Raw genomic sequence first — 12963 nt, 5'->3', positions numbered from 1 at the left:
ACCGAATTGAACAAACTAATGGATGGAGACTTCGTGTATTATTTATTTTTAGGAACTCCTGTCGGCTTTGCACCCAATAGACATTTTATATACCAAAATAAGTTTTTCTTTTCTTCAACCATAATGAGATCTCATTGTTTTGAAACATCTTTAAAAGCTACTACAAATGGGTGGTGGTGTAAATGTCAAACATATCTTGTCATAGTATTTCTTAGGGTCACAAAATAGGTCCGGTCCGTTAGACATATCCGTTTTGCCCGTATTTTTATGTGACTGTCCCATTCTATTTTTTATGTGGGGTTTTACGAGCATGGGTATTAACATAAATTTTGTATTTTTAGACTTAAAAGGTGTAGTGTCAGCGGGCTTAGCCCGCCCCGCCTTCACTTTTTGTGAGGTAAGCCAAGATTTTAGGTTCACACTCTTAACTTTGACCGTCCCGCTCCGCTCTATTTTTTTACGGGCTTTTACAAAATAGGTCTAAACAGAACGGGATGCTCGTTTGTCACTCCTAATATTTCTTTCTTTAAACTCTTTTTAATTATAAAGTGAAAGATGATAATGTTTGAGTTAAATCTAATGTCACTTTTGGTTCATAATTATTGAAGTCTATTATGATATGATAAGATATCTCAACTAAACACAAAAGTTGTTATAGTATGCTATAATGTTTTTCTATGGAATTTTGACTCTTACTATTGCTTGCTTATAATTTAATTTAATATTTCTTTTTATAAACATACATCATGGTGAGTGGTGACACATCCTCGTGGGAAACCACAGTAAAACGCATTAACCACTCTTTACATCAAAACTTTATATTTGACATTGTTTTTTATGGACATTCATATTTCATATCCCACCATAGATCTTTTTATGGATTTATTTATTCATTACATAAATCCTATACTGGTTTTTTCATCACATGATTTTCATATTATTGCACTTCAAATATCTCAACTTTATAACATGATATAACTTTTGCTAAATAATTAGAACTTTAGCTCACAACTTAATGGAATATGCTATTTACAATAGTTTAATATGTAAGACCCATATTATTATAGATTTGACAAATAATTTATGGACATTATTCATTGCAATCAATAGTCATGTGATGCTAATAGGTGTGGTGTGGAGAGAAGGTTGGGGCATGTGGAGTCCCACTAGGAGATGATTGAGTGTGAATTTTCTTAATTATTCTTATCTAGAATTTGTTAATCAATAATGTAAATTCATCAATGCAACTTGATGGTTTATATTTCAATTTTTGAGTAGGGGGAGACAAGACAGCATTTTAGTAGTAGTTTGTTTCTCATCAAGTTAATATATCTTACATGTTAAGGAGTGTAAAAATAAAAATTATATATTAAAATAAAAATTGTACATTAAAAAGAGTTTAAAAAAATACATAAATTCATAGTTTTTAAAAGAATATTCTACATGCTAAGGCGTGTAAAAATAAAAATTATATATTATAATAAAAAGTGTACATTAAAAAGAGTTTAAAAGATAGATCCATAGTTTTTAAAAGAATATTTTTATTGTATATATTTCTTAACATGTATTAGAGACACATGTTAAGTGTCCTTTGAACATATGTTAAAAAAATTTAATATTAAAATATTTCTTTAAAAGTTGTTTAGTTTTCACCTTTGATGATAGTTGTTGTTTCCATTATTTTACATAGTGGAATGTTTTAGACTTTTTTTTTTTAATTCTCTTATTTAAAAAATATCTCATTAAATTTTTTGTCACTAATATTAAATTTTTGTGTGATTAATATTATGATATAGAATTTAGAAAGTTTCTTCACCCACCTCCTAACCTTCCTGCCCACCCCTGGTGAATTTACCACACTACCCCTTGTTTCGGAAGTTCATTTCCGAAAAGGTACTTTTTTTGTAAAAAAAGGTGTTTTCGGAAATGTATCTCCGAAAACGTGTTTTTTTTAATATAAAATATTTATTTCGGAGATGCATCTCCGAAATAAAGTTACTTTTCAGAAAATGTGGTGTTTTCGGAAGTTCATCTCCGAACGCACCTCCCTTGAGGGAAATCGGAAATGAACCTCCGAATTTATGTCTGGACAGAAGAAAAATGAAAAACAACAACGATTCGCTTTATTTAATCGGGTGAAGATTACAACGATAATATTACTGAAAATTAAAGTTACATATTGTTGAACACGGGTAGGTGGGGATGAGTCAACATTTTGATAACGTCGTCCGCCGATCTTTGAAGTTTCGCGTCCAACTCGATCGGGCCTTTCGAAGAAAATCGGTCGAACGTTGTCCACAAAACCGCTAAATCTTCGTCGTTCTTGATCTCAAAAGGTGTGAACTTAATGCCTCCCTCGTCGTTAAGCGATGGCGAGCGGTACTCGAGCTTGACAACCTTTCGATTCTCGGGATAGCGCAAAAGCGTGTTAAGCGACGGTATCAACTCCGCAAACGGCGTGTCGCGCGAGAAGCGAAATTGGAACGACATCGGGTAGCCGGTTTCAAAGTAGACGAATGCTAGGTGGGGGTAGGTTTGTGTTATTTGTGTTTTGTGGTGTGAAGAGGATGAAGAAGAGTGTGTAGTATTTATAGACTTATTGGAGCATTGATGGCCCAACAAACCTTATCCTGCCTCAGGGGACATTTCGGAAATGAACTTCCGAAAATAGGAGGCAGACATGTATATTTCGGAAGTTCATTTCCGAATTATGCAGAAACAGACATAAATTTTACATTTTGTTGATTGCTTAGTGTGTTGTGTAAATTGAACAAATGGAATTGACATTAAACATAAATTAGACAAAGATGACATAAAACATACTTATATTATATATGTATTGAATCGGTCCGATTTTACATGATAAACAACAATACATACAAAAAATGATCGTTACAAACAAAAACGATCCGGAACGAACTAAAATTCACCGAACCAATCGGTGGATCCTAAGTCCAAAATAGGCACGTTCTTCGACCGCTCTCTATTTTGCTCGCGCTCTTTGCTCATCATTTCTTCAAACTCCGCCATTCTTGAAACGAACGGATCCGGCCAAGTCTCCGCCTCATTTGAACGATGTGTCGTCCATTGACAAGAAGTAGCCGGTATAGGACAACCCGGTTTCAAAAACACTTGAACGAAGTGCCGCGATCGTAGATACCCGATGCATATGATGCGGCCCGACGCGTCCAACGGCGGTCGACTATGAAGTGGAAAGAAAGTCTCACTTAGTCCAAACCTCGTCAAATCGACGCACACCATATCATATGCACTTGCTATTAGATGACCCATCTCGGGGAATGACATCCACTTCGAAACCGGAGCGATACCGGTAAGTGATGGAACAAGTGCATCATAAATTTTCGCAAACTTTTCTTGATTTTCATATAGTTGGCCGTAGATGTCCCGATACGAAGTCAACTCCGCAATGAGTTCCCGTCGGACTAAAGTGTGATTATTTTCCCCTTTACCGAGCAAACCCGCAACGGCCCGATATCCACAATTGTCGTCGCCTCCAACATCAACGATGTTATCGATATATTTGTGCATAAAAAGTGGCATCTCATCAATGTAGACAATTGGTGATTTTTTGATCGGCGGTGTGCGAGGTGGCTTCGAAATACGGGCTCCTTTGTTACCACTAAACTTAGACTTCGGTATCTCATGAATTTTCGGAAACGATGCATCAACATGTTCAAAGTAGGAAGGAGATCGTTTTGTTGACGTGTCATCTTGTGTAATTTTGGACTTTTTCGGTGCACCTTTCGTTTTAACCGGTTGAGATGGCGGTTTCAAATCGGTGGTCTCCGGAAATGCGATCTTTCGCAATTGTTCTTTTATGTGCATTTTTGTTTTGTCGTCCGCTTTAGCAAACTTCTCCATTATCACTTCCAACTCGTCGGAGATGGTGATTTTGGAGTCATTTTCCTTCGGCGGGGCAAAATCATCAAATCAGCAAGTATGTTGCGAGGCGCCACTTTGACTATCGTTAGGTCCGATCACATTCCTCTCTTCGCGGGACAAACGACACGCCATTGGATGTCCGTGTAACTTGACATCCAAGGCATGATTATGAATTCCATAAATTACGGTTAACCGCCACAAATCATCAACCCTCCGAGTAGCACGCAACTTAAACGGACACCCGCATTTTCTCGATCCCGTGTCCTCGTGTTTTAACACCCGGTTTAATTGTACATAACTACCACCCCGTTCGCAATTCAAAACAACGAAAGCTTTCCGCCTACTATTTCCGTTGTCCGACCTTAAAATAACAATTCCAAATCCATGTTTGTTAGCTTCCTTCCGAACCCAATCAATCAATTGTTCACGACTACCGAAGCTCCGATAATTTGTAAAATGTTTCCGAACATCGACCGCATCGATCATAGGAGTAACATCAATAACCGGATCGTTATTAACGTTGACAATTTCCGGAACTAATACTCCATCGTCTCGCACAATGTTGTCCGGATGCACCATACCTAACAAATGATTAAATTAGCAAAATTGGCCAAAACTGTTTTTTTTTAACTGCCAGGGCATATTTCGGAAGTTCATTTCCGAAATTTATTAGGTAATATATTTCGGAAATGCACTTCCGAACCATATCAGTTTCAGCACAAAATTTATCAATCAATGTAGTGAAATAGGGGATGAAATGAGTGATGTTTACCTGAAATTGTAGCTTTCTATGCTCCCTTTAACGTGATCAACGGTTTGAAACTTGATTTTAGGGTGAAAAATGGATGGAGATTGATTGGGTTTTGGAGAGGGTTTTGAGATGTTTTGGAGAGAAATGATGAAATAGTGAAGGAGGGAAATTTGTATATGCAGGAATATTTTCGGAAATGAACTTCCGAAAATATTCACGTTTTTAAATTTTTTTAACTTCGGAGATGCATCTCCGAAAACACCACTTTTTTGGTGTTTTCGGAGATGCATTTCCGAAATGTATAAAAATTCAAAAAAAAAATAACTTCGGAGATGCATCTCCGAAGCAGGGGCAGTTTTGGTTTTTCGCTGGGGGTGACCCCCATAGGGAGGTGGGTAAAGAAATCTTCTAGAATTTAATATGTAGGTTGTGTGTTTAATCTCACATGTGTGCAAAAATATATCATTTTAAAGATACCAGTTTACTTGGTTCTTTTCAACAAAGTGGTATATATAGCCTTGGTTGACTTGATGATGAGAGTGAAATTATTGTAGAGAAATAGATGAAGGTAGTGAGAAGAAAGATAATAAAGACACAATGTAATAGAAATGTTTATACATATTAATATTCAAGTTAGATTATTGATTATGGAGCATTATACCATATTACTACTAGGTGTGATTTCTTCTCACCTTATAATTTTGGTGATTTTGACATGGTAAAATAAGAAACTGGGGAGTTTATAAAATTGTTGGTATGTGTTTGAGTTGAAATTAGTGTTGGGTGCCCAGTTGAATTATTTTTATGGATTCCACCATTTCACCAATTCGAACTAAATAACGAACTAATGAATCTCCTTCTTTTTGCCATTGAACTTCTCAATCAAATTCCTCGTAACACTCATAATTATCAACTTCACGTAGATCCCATTGTATTTCGGAAGCCCGAAGCATGGGTCCTGAGTAACCCCCAATTTAGAACTTCCTCTCTACCAACAACACCCACTCCTTAAACCCGTTCTAAAAAAATTGGATTTTGCGTTTGAATTGAAGAAAGTTTGACATATTCTTGATATTCATCTAAACTTTATTTGGATAAAAGTCTTAGATATTGAGAGTTATCACTTACTTTGATGATTGTGGCATATGTAGGATAGTCAGAGGGTCATATTGGTATCAAAGAAAAAGAGTTTCACATTCTTTATAAGGCTCATGTAAAGCTAAGCAAGAAAGTGTTAGAAAATTAATTTAAACCAAATGGAATCGAGGCTAGAATCGTGTACAGAACACTTTCTTTAGAGTATTTCAAGCACTCCCAATTTGTCTTGGAGTTTCTACGCAGGAATACCCAGGATAATTCAGCCTTCTCGAGTTTGCGCAAGACCGGCGAAAACTCGAATGTAGCGAAGAGTGCTCTGGAATTATTCTAGAGGATTTGCATTTTTGTGTTGTTATTTTCTGAATTCATAATGAATTATTTATAGGCCACATTGGAATTGTATCACAAGGTAGCGGCCCTTGGTGAAACAATGTCTTTTACCAGATGTCACAATGATTGGCCTACAAACACACTTCAAAAGTTGCATGGTTTCATTTTGCAACTCTGCATGAAGTGTTGCCAATTTTCAAATTCACTTCTCTTGTCATTTTGGAACAATTATTATAATAATTACAACAATCCCCCACTTGTTCTAATAATGACAAAGTCCAATTCCAGAATATAGAAAGCAAAAGAGTGTTAATATAGTTAGGTATCTTTCGATTTGAACTTAACCTTAGTAAAGACAACGCAAAGCCTAATCGGAACGTTAGGTAGCTATGCTTTGAACCGTTATCCCATGTGATCAGACTGACGTTACTATACACACACTCTTTAAAGGTTTTTCGCCTACATATCTCGCCTAACACTATTTACGACCATGTGCTTTTCCTGTTCTTCATGAATTTTTTATGAGAGAAACTCCAACTCTCACTTTAAGACGGCACCATCTTGAAACATATAGGTGAAGTTCAGTTTGTATCTATTTCTTGAGATATATCCTCCTCGATATAGAACTTCATTAAGAGTTTCAAAAAAACTCAACCCTCAATAATGTAATAAACATTGTCACAAAATGTTGCACCAACTTCCAAATCAACGACTTGTTGTTACCCATTGAATCTTAGGTTAAGATGTATTAACTTCAGATTGGGTTGCTATCATTGTTGGAACACTTATTCAAGGAGTTTCAACCTCACACCTCTTGAGGTTGTCTTTACTAAATCCCTGGCCATTGGTTTATTAAATGAATCATTCAAATTATAGATCGGTTGTATATATGTGAATGAAATTATTACATCTTTAATCAATTTTCTCACGAAAGAATGTCTAAAGCCTCAGTGCCCAGACTTTTCACTTTACACTTATCTGAATTATCTTTCTAAACTGGCTTAACTGTTACATTGTGTTAACACCTTTGAAACACTGTATTTAGCCAATGGAGCTTCCAACAGAAGGTCCTTCAACCATTCAACTTCTTGACCAGTGGAAGCGAGATTCACATACTACGGCTCCATGGTCAAGATAGTGAGGCATCTTTGTTTCTTGCTTTTCCAAGAAATATCACCCCAGCTAGTGTAAATATCCACTTAGTTGTAAATATACGATCTCCAACACTCGAAATCCGACTCATATTGGTATATCCTTCTAATATGGCAAGAAACCTACCATAATGGAGGTCAAGATTTTGGTTTTTAAAAGATAATCAAAATCCTTGTGATGGCTTTCCAATGCTCACCATTTGGATTGCTAGTAAATCTACTCATTTACTAATTGCAAATGTTATGTCGGATATAGTACATTATACTAGAAGACCAATTTCACTTGTGTATTATAATATGACCACAACTCTTCCATCATTATTTTGAAACTAAGATCAAATTGAATATTCACTTTCTTGAAACGTGACAGTTTGAACTTATCAAGAACTTTCTCAATAAAGTGTATTTGACTAAGTTCACAACCCCCACTATTTTCGCATTACTTTGATCGAAAATGGTGTCTAACATTTCAAGATCTTTTCATCTTGAATGTCGAATCTAGAAACCTATTTGTTTTTAAAGTTCCATTCATCTCGTTGATAAAGATCAACATATAATCAACATGGAGACAAGAAAATCACAATGTTCTCACACAACTTTGTGTACAAACACTTGTGACAAGAATTATATGAAGAAGCTTTTTAGATAATCATGCATGACGATGCAAGAAGGTTTTTAGATGAAGAGAGAGATAAAATTATGAGCAATTTAAAGTAGTATAGTATAAATTGCAATGAGTACCTTTGTTAAGTTCTCTTGTCTCAAATATTCACTTGAATTTCTATGTTTAACCTTCTTGATCGACTTCATCATTGATATGCATGAAACTTTTGATCATTTTCTTGTTTGATAATCTTTGTCTTCATCAAAACTAGATATATGATATATTTTTCACAATATCCCCCTTTTTCATGATGACAAACTCTTTGAATTCTTGTTTTGATAAGATTAAAAATTCTCCCTCTAACTTGTGAGTCTCCTCCTTAATCGGAGAATCTTACAATGACAAAGTCAAACTTTTAATGTCATCGTTTCGGTGCTTGTTTTAATCCATACAAAAATTTAACAAGCTTGTACATTATTTGTTCATTAACAGGAAGTATATAACCTTCTGATTTCTCCATGTAAATCTCCTCATCAAGATCTCCATTTTAGGAATGTCATTTTGACATCCTTTTGATGAACTATAAGTTCATGCAAAAACTAATGCAAACAATACTCTAATTGTTGCCGCCCTTGCTACTAGTGCATATGTGTTTAAATAATCAACAAATTCCTTGTCTAAACACTTGGCTATTAATCTAAACTTGTAGGTGTTTAGTGTACCATCTTTATGATACTTCCTTCTAAACACTCACTTGCATCCAACCAAGTATGGTTTGACATTGTTGAATTTATTTCGTCTTGGATAACATAATTCCAAGAGAAGTCTCTTAAAGTTACTTACTAACAAAATTCTCATTATTTTCTTCTACTAGATAAGAGAAATAAGTCGAGAATCGATTTTGTTCAGTCTTAGATCCTCAGCCTTTCAGACTTTCTGCTTATTTTAAATTCGAGTTGTTTTTCAACAATCATTGACAAACTTTCGGTTTATGTTTAAATAATTCGTTGACAACATTCCTCACGAGGTTCTTAATTTGTGCGAATCTCGAATTTCTCATCCTCCATGATAAGGATCTCAAAATTTCACATTTTGGAATTCAATAGTTACATTAGAATCCAAATTCATAGGTCTATATAAGCACCGATCCATCTCTATATGATCTTTATATGCCCGAATTTATGATGTCAATTCTCGTTAAATTCCGAATTTTTGATTTGGATTTTCTCTAATATTCTTGATGCTTGAACAGAAGTCTCGATCGCCATCGCCATAATACAAAATACTATAAGATTGTTAGAAAATTAATTTAAACCGAATGGAATCGAGGCTAGAATCGTGTACGGAACACTTTCTTTATAGTATTTCAAGCACTCCTAATTTGTCTTTGAGTTTCTACACATGAATACCCAGGATAATTCAGACTTCTCGAGTTTGCGCAAGACCAGCGAAAACTCGAATGTAGCGAAAAGTGCTCTGAAATTATTCTAGAGGATTTGCATTTTTGTGTTGTTATTTTCTGAATTCATAATGAATTATTTATAGGCCACATTGGTATTGTTTCACAAGGTAGCGGCCCTTGGTGAAACAGTGTCTTTTACCAAATGTCACAATGATTGGCCTACAAACACACTTCAAAAGTTGCATGGTTTCATTTTGCAACTCTGCATGAAGTGTTGCCAATTTTTAAATCCACTTCTCTTGTCATTTTGGAACAATGATTATAATAATTACAACAGAAAGAAGTCGAGGAAGTGAATGCAATTAAATATGCATTTAGTGATTTATAGCATACACACCTAGGCCACTACAGTGAAAAATGATTCGAAATTCTTATAAAAAAAACTTTATTGGTGAAAGATATCCCTCTAAGTAACGAAAAGTTTTCTTTCATAATCTTGGCCATCATAAGAGGCAAAAAATTTAAATTTAGTTCACTTTAATATTTGCATGATGGATGATAAATATCTAGACACTGGCCATCATAAGAGGCAAAAAAATTTAAATTTAGTTCACTTTAATATTTGCATGATGGATGATAAATATCTAGACACTTCATTATATTTTGTAACTTTTATTAAAAACTACTCTAGAAAGATATAGATTTTTATTTTAAAATATAAAGATGAGATTCTTGGTGTTTTAAACATTTTTATACAAGTGTTGAAAGAGAAAAAAGGAGGAATTTGAAATACGTCAAAGTAGATAATGGTGGTGAATACAAATATCCATTTGAAGAGTATTACAAAGAACATGAAATTAAACTTGAGAATATTGTTTCAAAGACGCCTCAATATAACAGAGTTGTAGAGAGAATATAGTGTGTCGTTAATGACAAAATAAAATGTATGTTCTCTCATGCGAAGTTGTCAAAAATCTTTTAGAGGGAACAACAACTAACTTATGAAATATAAATATTTCTCCTCTATTTCCACCTCCACTTGGTGGTGATGTTCCAAATATACACTACAAAAAAATGCGCCTTATTTTGGCAGTTATTTTGAAGATTGTTTAAAAAAAAAATCTCAAATTAAAATAAAAAGTAGCATTCCTAATTAGAGTATTTTGTTGGTGTTTGAAATCCCGTAATTTGACAAAATTTTCATTTCATTTTTACTCTTGTGCAATTTTTTAACTACATTTTAATGAATATTGGGTGCCAAAATTTTTTTTACTAAAAATTTACGCGAATTATTTTAACAAATCATATTTTATTTGTTTATTTTTTATTTTATATTAATTTTAATAATACACAATAAAATTATAAACATAATTATATAACCAAATTATATATATACATAGATAGATGGTTATATGCTTGGAATTGTAAAAGAAACAAAACGGAAAAAACCTTTAAGTTTCAACATTCAAAACCTAAAATGATTTTTTTATCACAAGTGACGACCAATGTTTATGCTCACGATTGTCGACTTCCCATCTCCATCCGCTGATCGCATCGGTCGTCCTTTATTCACCGATTATCTTCCTCATTAAGGTTAGTTTATTCTTCTTTATTTCATCTCTATTAAATAATATATGATTTCTCTCATTTCAAAAAAAAATTGTTTGCAAAACCTTCATACAAATATAAATATGATCTTATTTCCCTCTCTTTCAATCGAATCCAATGTTTATGCTCACAGTCGTAGACTTCCCATCTCCATCCGCTGATTGCATCGGTCGTCCTCTACTCACCGATTATATTCCTCATTAAGGTTAGTTTATCCTTCTTTATTTATTCTCTATTATATTTAGGATCTCTCTCATTCCTAAAAATCCTGTTTGCAAAATTCTCATACAAATATGATCTTCTTTCCATCTTTTTTTAATCAAAATATTACCAAATAATTAATAAGAGCATTCAATTTTAATGAGAAATATATTAGAGGTTTGTTTGTGAATTTAAGTTCATTAGTTATATGTGAATGTTGAGTTCAATTTAGTTTTGATTTTAATTTTGTTTAGAACCAAGGTTGATATACATCTCAATTTAAATTTAAAAAAAAAAAAAAAACAAAGTTGAAGTAAAGGTCTATAACTATTATTCACAAGCCAAACATATTTTATTAAAAAATATTGAACAAAAGTATAATGTTATAGACTTTAGCATTGATTTTTCTTAGGTAGTATGATGTATGTTCCCATATAGTAAAGTTTGCTCTGTTTAATGGAATTCTTTATTGTTTTTCTTGTTTTATTTAGCCATTGATTATTCCTTTTACTGTGCAGCGGTGTTACATTTTTTCTCCCTTATCTAACTAATAAAGGACCCGTGCGTTCGTACGGGTCACGCAAAATTGATATAAACAATAAATAAATATATAACGACGGTTAATAAATATATATATAAAAGATATATAAATTAAAAATAAAAAACATTTGAAATTATAATTGTCATATAAATATTAATTTAATCTAGTTAAAAATATATACTTTAGTAGAAAAAATAGAAAAAAATAATTAAGTAGTCATACAATATAGTTATAAATATATCGTGAGTAGTCATCTACCCGTGCGTTCGCACAGATTGCACAATATTATGAATAATAAATAAATATAATATATGTGGTTATAACTATTTGATTTGGTAACAGGTACCAAACTTTTTAGTCCAAATTTTGTTTATTGTCACTCATACCACTATCTTATTATAAGCATTTGAAAGCTTTTTACTTATTTTAAATAAAAATTTCAATATATTAAATAGATTTATTTTTTCAAAAATATCAGTTATAGATTAATATGTACATATAGAAAACAAAGGAAATAATTAAGTATTTATCTATCAGTAGTAAATAAATATAATATAATGATGGTTAAAAATGTAAATAAAATATATACACATTAAATAGTTTTGCCCTGTCGAAAAATGTATATTTTAGTAGAAAAATAAAGAAAATAATAAAAAAATCATTTAACAGTGCTTTCGCACGGTTCATCGAATGTCATTATAAATAATAAATTAATATAATATAGTGATGGTTAAAAATGTATATAAAATACAAAAAGAATAACATTTTTTTATAAAAAATTATGTATTCATCAATCATAATTGTCTCATGTTAAATGTAATTCTATAAGTAGTTTCTGTCAGTCGAAAAATGTATGTTTTTCATAGAAAATCTATGTATTTATACATCATAATTGTATCATGTTTTTTTGTAAAAAAAAATATTAATAGCAATTTTTTTAGTATAAATATTAAATTTTATCATAAAAAATTACTAACATTTTTTTATAATTGAAGTTTTTAATATCTTTTATTATATTTTAATAGTATCTTTAATAGGTCTGTGTTTTGGTTAGAGTGGTATTAATTTAGTTAGCCATTTAAAAAATTAAAGTTTGATACTGTTTACGGTGATTTCCGGTAAACAACCGCTAGTCTTCCAAACTATAATAAATATGATTTGGTTACTCGCAGGATCGACTAGATTGATCCTAGGACACATAGTCAAAAAGATTGTTATCAATGGTCATTAGAACCATAGTCATGATTCGTCTTTGTTAATAAGAATTGTTTCGAATAAAACGAGTAATCTTGACAATCACTTGGTTATACGTAAGTATAATTTCAGTGAAAGGATAAGTAAAATAACATATGAAACGAAAGTATTGTTAAAGCG

The sequence above is a fragment of the Vicia villosa genome, linkage group LG3 (assembly GCF_029867415.1).
Source record: "Vicia villosa cultivar HV-30 ecotype Madison, WI linkage group LG3, Vvil1.0, whole genome shotgun sequence".
Classification (NCBI taxonomy): Eukaryota; Viridiplantae; Streptophyta; class Magnoliopsida; order Fabales; family Fabaceae; genus Vicia; species Vicia villosa.
The sequence above is the reverse complement of the archived record's forward strand: the minus strand, read 5'-3'. Positions refer to the sequence as shown.